General features: G+C 47.2%; 2 protein-coding genes, 1 long non-coding RNA gene and 1 pseudogene across 3 annotated transcripts in view; 1 reads left to right on the top strand and 3 right to left on the bottom strand.

Annotated features, from left to right (window-relative positions):
• N4BP2 (NEDD4 binding protein 2) overlaps nt 1-2,712 on the bottom strand; it is an 83,912-nt gene extending 81,200 nt beyond the window's left edge. Inside the window, exon 1 of the mRNA XM_049790205.1 lies at nt 2,625-2,712. The gene's annotated coding sequence lies outside the window, so the exon portion shown is untranslated. The remainder of the gene's footprint in view (nt 1-2,624) is intronic.
• The window catches only part of LIAS (lipoic acid synthetase), a 939,974-nt gene that overhangs the window by 427,011 nt on the left and 500,091 nt on the right, over nt 1-12,872 (bottom strand). The gene's annotated exons all lie outside the window — the stretch shown is intronic.
• Nucleotides 1-12,872, top strand: part of LOC126032527 (uncharacterized) — an 891,448-nt gene that overhangs the window by 586,116 nt on the left and 292,460 nt on the right. The window lies entirely within an intron of this gene.
• On the bottom strand, nt 11,004-11,099 carry LOC126033202 (uncharacterized; annotated as a pseudogene).

Below are 12,872 nucleotides of genomic sequence, written 5' to 3'. Positions count from 1 at the left end.
ATAGTACACAAATCAGGCACTTGCCTTGCATATAGATGTCCAGAGTTCAATCCCCAATATTAAATGGTCTCCCTGTGCACCACCATGATTGATCCCTGAACCCACCATAAAAACTTACACATCAGGGCCGGAGAGATAGCACAGCGGCGTTTGCCTTGTAAGCAGCCGATCCAGGACCAGAAGTGATTGGTTCGAATCCCGGTGTCCCACATGGTCCCCCGTGCCTGCCAGGAGCTATTTCTGAGCAGACAGCCAGGAGTAACCCCTGAGCACACCGCCGGGTGTGACCCAAAAACCAAAAACCAAAAAAACAAAAAAAAAAAAAAAAAAAAAAAAAACTTACACATCAGGCCAGTGAGGTGGTGCTAGAGGTAAGGTCTTACAAGTGCTAGCCAAGGAAGGACCGCGGGTCGATCCCCGGCGTCCCGATCCCCGGCGTCCCATATGGTCCCACCACAAGGGGCAATTTCTGAGCGCTTAGCCAGGAGTAACCACTGAGCATCAAACGGGTGTGGCCCGAAAAATCAAAGAAAAAAATTATTTAAAAAAAAAACTTACACATCATGCAAGCTCAAACAAGCACAAGTAGAACCTGAAGACTAAGAAACAGCTGTGGAGTAATTGCTAATCATTGTGGTGCCAATAAAATACAAACTGGTAGCAAAACAAGAAAAAGAAATAATGCACTAGGAAAACTAGAAGGTGCATGTAATGCAGGGCTCCCCATCACTTGAACTGAGAACAGGGGCCAAATATAAATTAACAAAATTGAAGCTGAGGGAAGCAGAGAACTAAAGAAGACATTCAGAAAGGGAGCTGCCCTACTCAGGCCTAGATTCAACAAATTTGACAGTAGGCAGAACTTGGGAACAAATAATTGGGAGCTGGAGCAATAGTACAACAGGCAGGGCACTTGCCTTGGATGAAGCCAATCCAGGTTTGATCTCTGGCATCCCATATGATTCCTCAGAGCCCAACAGGAGTAATTCCTGACTATAGAACCAGGAGTAAACCCTGAACAATAACAGGTGTGCCCCACAGCCCCCCACAAGAAAAAGGAAGAAAGTAATGCAAACAACAAAAGAAGACTGATACACTGAGAGCAAAGGAAAAAAGTGAGGTGATATTTACAAAGAGGAAAATAGAAGTCAGATCAAGAAGATCCTGAAAAACAACTTCTGACACTCAAGACTGAAATTCTAGGCAGGGAAGGTGACACAGATGTAGAGCGCATGCTCTGCATGTGTGAGATCCTGGGTTCCAATCAACCCTGGCACTAACAAAAATAAAAGACAACCTCAAAAGTAAGTGAAAAGTCAACCAAAAAAAAAAAAGTTTGTAGGGCCAGAGCAATAGTATAGTGGGTAGGGCATTTGACTTGCATGTACTTGACCCATGTTTGATCCCTGGCATCCCATATAGTCCCAGAGCACCACCAGGAGAAACCCCAGAGAATCACAAGGTATGCCCCCCACCCCAAAAAAAACAAAAAATTAGTATGTAGACGCCACAGTGGTAGGGCATTTGCCTTGCACGCAGCCGACCTGGGAGGAACCTGGTTTGATTCCTGGTATCCCATATGGTCCCCCAGCCTGCCAGGGGCGACTTCTGAGTGCAGAGCCAGGAGTAACCCCTGAGCCCCTCCGGGTGTGGCCCAGAAACCAATCAATCAATCAATAAAGTTTAAAAAAAAAAACTAAGATGTAGATCTTCAGAAAGAAAGATGAAGGAAAGATGTTGCCTAATTTCTTAAATTCACATTAGTTAACAGATTTTCAAAAATCTTAAGACTCATATCCCTATCAGCGATCATGAAGAAAATGATAATCTTGAAAAAAAGAAAATCCTGGGCCCGGAGAGATAGCACAGCGGTGTTTGCCTTGCAAGCAGCCGATCCAGGACCAAAGGTGGTTGGTTTGAATCCCCGTGTCCCATATGGTCCCCCGTGCCTGCCAGGAGCGATTTCTGAGCAGACAGCCAGGAGTAACCCCTGAGCACCGCCGGGTGTGACCCAAAAAAACAAAAAAAAAGAAAAAAAGAAAATCCTCAGAAAACTTGTTTAAAGAAAAAAACATAAAAAGGGACAAGAGAAATGGTCTAAGCAGATAGGGCACTTGCCTTGCACATGGTAGACCAGTTCCACCCCCAACACCCTATATAAAACCAGGAGGCACAAAAGGGGTGATCCCTGAGCAAAAGAATCTGGAGTACCTCCATGAGTAGGACCTCCAGGTATGATTCAAAGGAAAAAAGCGCCTATGCTGATTTTCGTTTTTACAGTATACAACATATTATACCTACTGAAATTAAAAAAAAAAAAGAAAGAAAGAAAAATCATTAACTTAAGGTAAGCTTGGTGCACTTTTTCTTTGAAATCCCTTCCTCTTACATTCCCTTTGAAAGCCCCAGAAGTCAACAGGTACAAAAACTGACTTCGTAAGAATTGCACGATTTTTACTGAGCTTTTTTAAAATCACTATTTCAAAAGTTAGCCTTTTCTTTCTGAACGAAAAGTGTAACCTCTTTGGAGTGTTACCATTCTATTCTTTAACCCTCTCCACCAGCACAGCCCTCCCCCCATAACCTCCTAACAAAGGTTCTGAAAAATAGATGGAATATCTGACCTTTTAACAAAGAAAACTGAACATCTCGCTTATCCAAACCACGAAAATACTGGATGCTGGACACGGAGACACTCTTGAAAGCTTGTAAGGATTCTTTGATTAAAATATTGAAGGATGGGGTCTGCTTAAAACGAGTTACAAAGCGAGCACTGGGTGTTCGAAAGAAAAACAAAAAGCAATGTCAATAAGGAAGCCGAAGGAAATGACACGGTAAGATTTTTTTTTTTTTTTTAAAGAAAGGAAGGGGAAAAAAAGGTGGGAGAAGTGAGGCAGCAGCAAATCAGTTCTCAGAGAGGCCAGAGAAGCCCCAGGATTTTTCCTCTCCGAGCTCCACCAATCCCCAGCTCTTTTGGGTTAACCAGTCTCCGGGCAGGCCGCGCCTCCCGATTGGCTCAGACACGGCGAGTAGAAAAATGGGCCAATGGAGGCCTCGGACCCGCACGGTGCCTTGGAGACATTACAACCGCAGCATGGCTGAGAATGTGTACAAACCTTGCTCGTGCCACAGCCACAGCCATCAGATTTCCTTCTCAAAGGTTGTTGCCCAAAGGCTGTCTTCCCAGCCAGGCCCGGGTGCGAGCCGGCTCCCAAGCTTGCTTAGAACTCGTCTGACTTGCTTAGGGCTTGCAGGACTTGCTTAGAGCTTGTGGGACTTGTTTGGACCTTGTATGACTCCTGCTCTCCCTGTGCGGCCAGTGTAGGACCAACACCACCACCCCGGAAAAAAATAGTGTGCGCGTACGAGGAACTAAACTGTACCTTCTGCTTCCGAAAAGAAAGGATTCACTATCAAAGACCCAGCTGCAAAGGGGCACCTCAGGATGGATGGGGTGCAGATAGATGCCCGGGGATTCCGCTTACCAAGATTCACGCCCCCAAGAAGTGGGTTCAAGGGAAGTCGCAAGTGAAGCTCCAGAGTTACTTGGGGTTTGAGAGGGCAAGGGAGGAAGAGCGTGGAAGCTCAAAGAAGAGGGGAGAGAGGGAGAGGGAGAGAGACTGACAGAGACAGAGAGATACAGAGCGGGAGACACAGAGACAGAGAGACAGAGACTGTTTGAGAGACAGAGAGACAGAGACTGTATTTGAGAGAGACAGATATAGAGACTGTGTTTGAGAGAGACAGAGACTGTGAGAGACAGACACAGAGACAGGGAGTGTGTTTAAGAGAGACAGACAGAGAAACAGAGAGAGTATGTGAGAGACAGAGACTGTGTTTGAGAGACAGAGATAGAGACAGTGTGAGAGAGACACAAATACAAAGACTGTTTAAGAGAGACAGAGACTGTGTTTGAGAAACAGAGACAGAGAGACAGAGACACAAAGACAGAGACTGTGTTTAAGAGAGACAGACTGTTTGAGAGATAGAGACACAAAGACAGAGACTGTGTTTAAGACACAGAGACTGTGTTTGAGAGACAGAGACTGTTTGAGAGATAGAGACACAAAGACAGAGACTTGTGTTTAAGAGAGACAGAGACTGTTTGAGAGATAGAGACACAAAGACAGAGACTTGTGTTTAAGAGAGACAGAGACTGTTTGAGAGATAGAGACACAAAGACAGAGACTGTGTTTAAGAGAGACAGAGATAGAGACTGAGAGACAGAGACACAAAGACAGAGACTGTGTTTGAGAGACAGAGACTGTGTTTGAGACAGAGACGGAGACACAGAGACTGTGTTTGCAACCGCCGGAATGAGCAAATCCATCCATCAATAAGCAGCTCTCCCGGGACAACCCAGCTTTGCAGAGGGCCGGGAGTTGTGTTGCTGTGTGCGGGGCGCGAGCACGCAAACCCGCGTGGGGGGCTTGAGGGGTGTGTCGGGGGCCTGGCGGAGGCCCGGAAGGGCCCGCGAGGCTGGGGCTGAGGCTGAGACTGCGAGTGGAAGCGAAGGCCGCCCGCCCGCCCGCAGCCGCCCCCCGGGCCACGCGCCAGGGCCCGCCTCTCGCCCGCGCCGCACTCCTCTGGCTCGCTCGCTCGCTCCTTTCCTTCCCTTCGCAGCCGCCGGCCGGGCCTTTCCCTAACCTCAGCCCGCTCTGCGCTGCTCCTCGCTCCGCAGTGTCCTCCGGGGAGCCGGCACCCTTGCACCCGCGACCCCGGAGCCCGCAGTTACCTGCTCGGCGTGGACGAGCGCGCGGGGCTCCGCGGCCCCTTTTTCCCGCCGCCGTCGCCACGGCGCTGGGCAGGCCGAGCAGGACCGCTCGTCCGGAGGGACGCTCGGGGGGAGCCCGCTTCGGGGACACGCTCGCACACACACAAACACGCGCAGAGAGGCCCGGCGAGGCGGGGAGACACTGCCGCTGTCTGTCGGGCCTCGGAAGAGCAGCCGGCGGCGAGAGGGGAGACGGGGAGGGCGGGCGGTGGGCGGCCTGACGGCCAGGAGGAGGGATGGCGGCGACTCGGGAATGGCTGCCACGTCGCCAGGTGGACGAGGGACGGAGGGATGGAGGGTGGATGGATCGCCCGCCCTCCGCCTCCTTCTCCGCCTCCACTTCCCCACCCCGGCCCGGCCCGGCCCGGCCTGGCCGCCGCGACCTCTGGCCGGCTTTGTCCCCGAGTTCCAGCCACCGCGCCGCGTCGTCGGCCTGGCCCGGCCCGGCCTGGCTGGGCCCAACCCGGGCCTCTCCCGCTCGCTCCCTCTGGGCTGACCCCGGGCCTCGGGGTCCCCACCCCCTTTTTCCTTCTTTTTGGTTTTGGGGTCACACCGGCAGTGCTCAAGGGTTCCTCCTGGCTCCAAGCTCAGAAATCGCGCCTGGCAGGATCCATGAGGGGCCCCGATGGGACGCCGGCATTCCAAGCACCGTCCTTCTGCATGCAAGGCAAACGCTTTGACCTCCATGCTATCTCTTTAGCCCCCTCCCCTTTTTTTCTTCTCCAAATAATACACGATCTTGTTCCACTTCAAGAATAGGCATACTTTTCTGCAGGGTCCCAAGACCAAGCAGTCGTTATCAACATTGAGTAGAAATAAAAAATAAACACCAAATGCAAAGCCAACGACAGTGGAATCGATCCCCAATCTACAACAGGCTGCACAAGGCGGGAACAGTTAACTGCACTGCAAGCCCGGGGGGGGGGGGGGGAAGAGGGGGATATAGGATGCATGCTGGGGACAGTGGTGGAGGGAGGACAATGGCCCTGATTCAATGCCACTATGTACCTAAAATATTACTGGGAAAGATTTGTAATCCACTTGGGTCAAAATTAAAATTAAAAAAAAAGAACGGGGCCGGAGAGATAGCATGGAGGTAAGGCATTTGCCTTTCATGCAGGAGGTCATTAGTTCGAATCAGGTGTCCCATATGGTCCCCGTGCCTGCCAGGAGCAATTTCTGAGCATGGAGCCAGGAATAATCCCTGAGCACTGCCGGGTGTGACTCAAAAAACACAAAAAGAAAAAAAGAAAAAAAAAAAAAAAAAAAACAGAACGATCGTACTTTTCCTATGTCCCAGGAAGTTTCAAAATCTATTATTTTTATTTTTATTTTATTTTTGGGTTTTTGGATCACACCCGACTTTGCTCCGGGGTTCCTCCCGGCCCCCGGCAGGCTCAATGAAGGGACTGACATGGGATGCCGGGACTCGAACCACCGTCCCTCTGCATGCAATGCAAACGCCCTACTTCCATGCTATCTCTCCGGCCCCTAAAATCTATTATTTTTATTAATTTTATCCTATTTTTAGTTTTGCTTGATTGCCTTAAGCCTGTCAGGAGGAGTTCTGAAAAGCCGGAGTGGGAGATAGGGGCGCTGTGCGAACACGAGGGAGCCACCCGGGGGCTGACAGGAATGGCTGCAACAAAATACTCCCTTCTCTGAGGGCCCCAGAAACTCGAGCAAGTCGTCTGAGGCGGAGGGAGCGCGGGGCCACGTGACCCGGCGGAGGGGCGTCCCCGGGGCGGTGCTGAGGGCGGGCGCGCGAACGGGGGAGACAAAGGGCACCTCGGCGCCGCCTGGAGCCTGCGCCCCTTGCGTCACGCCGAACGCGCGCTGCATGGTCTCTGGCGCCTCTCACGCACACACACAAACACACCCACTAGAGTTTCTAGGATTAGGGGAAGGGCCCCCCAGCCAGGAGCGATTTCTGAGCGCACAGCCCCTCAGGAGGAACCCCTGAGCGTCCCCGGGTGTGGCCCAAAAAGCTAAACAAAAAAAAAAAAAAAGAGTTTTGAGGAAAAAGCTGTCAGGGTTGCCGACCCCTGGGCCTATTTCTAACAGCCCCACTCTGCACCCCTTCCTGGGCGTGTTTCTGACTGGAGTTGGGAAATGAAATGTTCCCTGTTTGCAAGGCAGGCGGATATGTAGTATTTATTTGCACCCTGGCTTTCCTCTCAGGGTTTGGGGGTGCAGTTTTGATTCCTCCCTCAGTTTTTTGGTTTTGGAAACAGTCTCCTTGCAAAGTATTCCTTTTGCCTCCTCGAGTCCTCGAGACAGTCAGATGTTGGTACAATATTTGCTCTCAAGTGAGTGGGAATTTCGTTAGAGTACAAATGGAATTTTATCTGCCTTTAGGTCTTACTGGAACACCCACCCACTCAGGCTCTGAAAATATGTTAGTAATTTTCCTGGAAACCTAGAGTATGTTAGCAGAGGCCTGGGACTGGCGTGTTTTTGTTTTTGTTTTTTAACTAAGTCTGTCACAAAGAGAAGGTTTTTCTCCCCTTTGATTGGGGTAGGTTGGTGGGGTTTTTTTTCCCTGAAAGTGCTCAAGCTAACGTGGGTTCCAGGGAGCTGATCCCTGATCTCCAGCAAGTAAAGAGTCCTGAATTTCAATTAAGAAAATGCACAACCTGGGGCCAGAGGAACAATCCAGGCAATTGTCTTGCACACAGCCCACATGGGTTCAATATCTGGCATGCTGTATGGTCCCCCCATCTCCTACAAGAGCACTGAACACTGCCACATGTGGCTCAAAACCAAAAGAAAAAATGAGCTACCAGTCAGAAAGATAAATCGAGATTAAGAACTTTGTCTTGCATGTGACTGCAATTGAGAACCATATTTATATTCTTTTTCCATGGAATGGAGTTTGGGGTGTAACACCCAGCGATGCATACAGGCTGTACACTCAGGGATCGTTCCGGGCAGCGCTTGAGGAACCATTCATATGGGATGTTGCGGGTGATACCCTGAGTCAGCTGTGTGCAAGGCAAATGCCCTACCTATACTTTTCTGCCCCTAGAACTATATTCTAAGTCACAGCACCATATATGGTCTCTGAGCACTACTGTGTGTGGCATCCCTCAAAAAAAAAAAGGCACTGTACTACCAACACCGTTATTAGTGCTTTGATTAAATTTCAAAAACAAAAATTTTCAGAAATTATGAGAACCTCGTGATATAAATAATTTTTGCTGAGAACCTAACATTAACTCTGCCCTTTAACAACCATTAAAAGAGACTAATAACAGTAATATGTGCCACTTTAGAAATGAAAGGGCCCTAGTAATTATAAACTTCAAACAAATATAACTAATTTATATTAATATTGTTCAGGTGCAGCATACTCACCATGAAAAACTGGTTCTTAAATTCTTGGTTCTTCTTTGAATGTTATATATATTTTTTCTTCTTTTTTTTTTTTTTAAATGAGCCACACCTGACTGTGCTCAAGGCTTATTCCTGGTGGTGCTTGAGGGAACATTATATGTGCTGAGGATCGAACCCAGGTTGGCAATGTGCAAAGAGCAAATGCTCTGCGCAGTAGGCTATCACTCCAGCTCCAAGATTTAGATTTTAATATCAAAGAAATTTTTTAATCTTTGTATTATGCAGAGTTATTTCTTTGTGTTTGTCTCTGGGCTTCCCCCAGTGGTGTTCAGGGCTTACGTCTAGCTCTGTGTTCAGGGATCACTTCTGGCAGGCTCAGGAAACCATATGGGATAAGGAATATCAAACCCAGATCAGCTGTGTAAAAAGCAAGTAGCAGTGACTCTGTACTATTGCTCTGGTTCATTATTGAGCATTATTGATATACACTGAAGACCAGTACTGATCACAGTCTATAATTTTCCAAGTGGTTCTGTTACAATTGTTAGAGTATTTTAAAAATGCCAAATTACTCTAACGAATAACAAAATTCGGGGCCAGGAAGGTGGCGCTAGAGATAAGGTGTCTGCCTTGCAAGCGCTAGCCAAGGAAGGACCACGATTCGATCCCCCGGTGTCCCATATGGTCCCCCCAAGCCAAGGGCGATTTCTGAGCGCATAGCCAGGAGTAACCCCTGAGCGTCAAACAGGTGTGGCCCAAAAACCAAAAAAAAAAAAGAATAACAAAATGCCTATTATTCACCCTTTAAGATTAACCTTCCTGTTTGTTTAGATGACAAAATACTGGCGATTGAAGCAATGATATGACTCAGTGGTAGAGCATAGGTCTCAGTGGTAGAACATCGGCATCACATATGGGAGACCATTGGCTCAATACACGTTTTTTAAAATTCTTTTGTGGTGGGGCTGGAGAGATAGCATGGAGGTAAGGCGTTTGCCTTTCATGCAAGAGGTCATAGGTTCGAATCCCAGCGTGCCTGCCAGGAGCAATTTCTGAGCATGGAGCCAGGAGTAACCCCTGAGCACTGCCGGTTGTGACCCAAAAACCACAAAAAAAAAAAAAATTCTTTTGTGGAAAGAATAAATGTGATGCTTTGGAAAATATCTTATTTTTTGTAAATAAAGTGGCCAATGTAAAATAAAAACATAAATGTGAGGCTAGAATGATATTACAGTGGACTCTCCAGGAATAATCCCTGAGAACTGCCAGGTGTGGCCACATAACTATACACTATATTTTTAAGATAATAAAATAGCCAATACAGTACTAGAAAGATAGTACCTACAGGACCTAAGAATCTTTCATTGCAAAGCCTCTGCAACAAGTGGTGATGAGGAAACTTGTTAGTTATATGTAAAAAAAAAAAAAAAAAAAAAAAGGAACTCAGGGCCCGGAGAGATAGCACAGCGGTGTTTGCCTTACAAATGGCTGATCCAGGACCAAAGGTGGTTGGTTCGAATCCCAGTGTCCCATATGGTCCCCCGTGCCTGTCAGGAGCTATTTCTGAGCAGACAGCCAGGAGTAACCCCTGAGCAATGCCGGGTGTGACCCAAAAAAAAAAAAAAAAAAAAAAAAAAAAAAAAGAAACTCAGACCTCTTTTTAACACCATGCACAAGTTACCTTCACACTTTGGTGCAACAAAGGAAATGAATTGACTTGACTTAAGCAGAATTCATTTGTGAGTTTCTTAAGCCCCAGAGTTAGGATACAATTGAACAAAGTGACAAAAGATGCACTATCACACACCAAACTTGTTAGAAATAATGGTGAGTGGGGCCCGGGGAGAAAGCACAGCAGCATTTGCCTTGCAAGCAGCCGATCCAGGACCAAAGGTGGTTGGTTCGAAGCCTGGTGTCCCATATGGTCCCCCGTGCCTGCCAGGAGCTATTTCTGAGCAGACAGCCAGGAGTGACCCCTGAGCACTGCTGGGTGTGGCCCAAAAACCAAAAAAAAGAAAAAAAAGAAAAAAGAAATAATGGTGAGTGTCAGTTATTGTGGTGTTACTCTGGGCACACAAAAAGTCAAATCAAAATAAAGACCTTAATATCGAACCTGAAATTATAAAATACATAGAGGAAAACAGGCAGAAATCTCCATGACATTAAAGTTAAAAGTATCTTTAAAGATAAAACACCACTGGCCAAGCAAGTGGAACAAAGATAAAAGGGACCACAAGGACTACTTCTTAAACTAAGCCACTTCTGCATCTCAAAGGAAATGTTGGCCAGAATGCAAAGATGGCTCATAGATTGGGAGAAATTATATTCATCCAATGTCCAGCTGATCAGAAGATATTGTCCAAAATATGTAAGGAACTGGTAGAGTTAAAATAAAGTCTAACGGGGCCGGGAAGGTGGCGCTAGAGGTAAGGTGTCTGCCTTGCAAGCACTAGCCAAGGAAGGACCGCGATTCGATTCCCAGGTGTCCCATATGGTCCCCCCAAGCCAGGGGCAATTTCTGAGCGCATAGCCAGGAGTAACCCCTGAGCGTCAAACGGGTGTGGCCCAAAAACAAAAATAAATAAATAAATAAATAAAATAAAATCTAACACTGGACTGTGATTCGATCCCCCATTTTATATGGTCTCTCAAGCCAGGAGCAATTTCTTTGTGTGTGTGTGTGTGTGTGTGTGTGTGTGTGTGTTTTGGGTTACACCCGGCAGTGCTCAGGGGTTACTCCTGGCTCCATGCTCAGAAATTACTCCTGGCAGGCATGGGGACCATATGGGACGCCGGGATTCGAACCGATGACCTTCTGCATGAAAGGCAAACGCCTTACTTCCATGCTATCTCTCCGGCCCCGATTTCTTTTTTTTTTTTTATCTTTTCTTTTTAAAATATGGAACGCTTCAGAAATTTGCATGTCATCCTTGCACAGGGGCCATGTATTGTTCCAATTTTAATATATATGTGCTGCCGAAGCGAGCACGTCAGGAGCAATTTCTGAGCTCAGAGCCAGGAGTAACCCCTGAGTGTCACCAGGTGTGACCCAAAGAACTCCCCCCCAAAAAATTCTTTTTTTTTTTTTTGGTTCTCACCCGGCAGTGCTCAGGGGTTACTCCTGGCTCCATGCTCAGAAATTGCTCCTGGCAAGCACGGGGGACCATATGGAACTCTGGGATTCGAACCGATGACCTTCTGCATGAAAGGCAAACGCCTTACCTCCATGCTATCTCTCCGCCCACCCCCCCAAAAAATTCTAACCCAAACAAAAGGAAAAGATGGGACCAGAGTGGTGGTGCAGGCAGTAAGGTATTTGCCTTGCTAACCTAGGACAGACCATGGTTTGATCCCCCGGTGTCCCATATGATCCCCCAAACCAGGGGAGATTTCTGAGTGCATAGGAAGGAGTAACCCCTGAGTGTCACTGGGTGTGGCCCAAAGAAAAATAAAAATGAGGAAAAGAAATCAACTGCAACTTCTTTAAAGAAATGCAGGGGCCAGAGAGATAGCATGGAGGTAAGGTGTTTGCCCCTGAGCCTGCCAGGAGCGATTTCTGAGCGTAGAGCCAGGAGTAACCCCTGAGCGCTGCCGGGTGCGACCCCCCCCCCAAAAAAAAAAGAAATGCAGGTAGCCAAAAGGCACATGAAAAAAAAAAACATGTAAAGACATCATTAATCATTAGGGAGAAGCAAATCAAAACAGCAATGAGATATCTCACACCATAGACACTGGCACACATCAAAAAAGAACAAGAGCAACCAGTGCTGGCATGGATGAGGGAAGAAAGGGACTCTCATTCACTGCTGGTGGGAATGTTGACTCTAGTCCACCCTTTTTGGGGAAAACAATATGGACATCCCTCAAAAAAAAAAAAAACCTAGAAATTGCAGGGCCAGAGTTTTAGCACAGTGGGTAGGGCTATCCCTTGCACATGGCCAACCCAGATTCTATCCTCAGCATCCCTGTGGTCCCCTGTGCACCACCCCAATTGATTCCTGGATGCAGAGCCAGGATTAACCCCCAAGCATCGCAGGGTTTGCCCAAAAAAAGTAAAAATCTAAAAATTGAGCTCCTATATGACCCAACAATACTGCTCCTGGAAGTATCCTAGGAGCCCCAAAACACAATACAGAAAAGGCATCTGCACTCTGATGTTCATTGCAGTACTATTCACAATCGTCAGAATCTGAAAATAACCCAAGTGCCCAAGAACAGAGGTGTGGATAAAGAAACTACGGTACATCTATACACAAGGGAATACTATGCAGCTATTTGGGGAAATGAAGTCATGAAATTTGCTTAGAAGAATATCATACTGAGTGAAATGAGTCAGAGAGTGAAGGATGGGCATATAATGATCACACTCATTTGTGGGATATAAATAAAAAATAATTGTATGGAAATAGGACCCAAAGACAATAGAGGGCCAGGAGGACTGGTCCATGCTAGGAAGCTTGCTATAAAGAAGAGGAAGTGCAGTAGGGCAGAGAAAAGACCACTATGACAATGATGGTAGGACATAATCACTCTGGACAAGAACTGGGTGCAGAAAGGAGATAGTGATGTGCATGATACCCATTTAGTAACAATATTGCAAGCCACATTATCTAAAAGGAAAAGAGAGAAGAAAAATATCTGCCATTGAGAAAAACTGTGGAGGGAGGGAAACTGGGGACATTAGTGGTGGTAAAAGTACACTGGTGAAGGGATGGTTATTGAAACATTGTATAATTGAAACTCAATCATGAACAACTTTGTG

The sequence above is a fragment of the Suncus etruscus genome, chromosome 16 (genome assembly GCF_024139225.1).
Source record: "Suncus etruscus isolate mSunEtr1 chromosome 16, mSunEtr1.pri.cur, whole genome shotgun sequence".
NCBI classification, from domain to species: Eukaryota; Metazoa; Chordata; class Mammalia; order Eulipotyphla; family Soricidae; genus Suncus; species Suncus etruscus.
The sequence above is the reverse complement of the archived record's forward strand: the minus strand, read 5'-3'. Positions and strand labels throughout refer to the sequence as shown.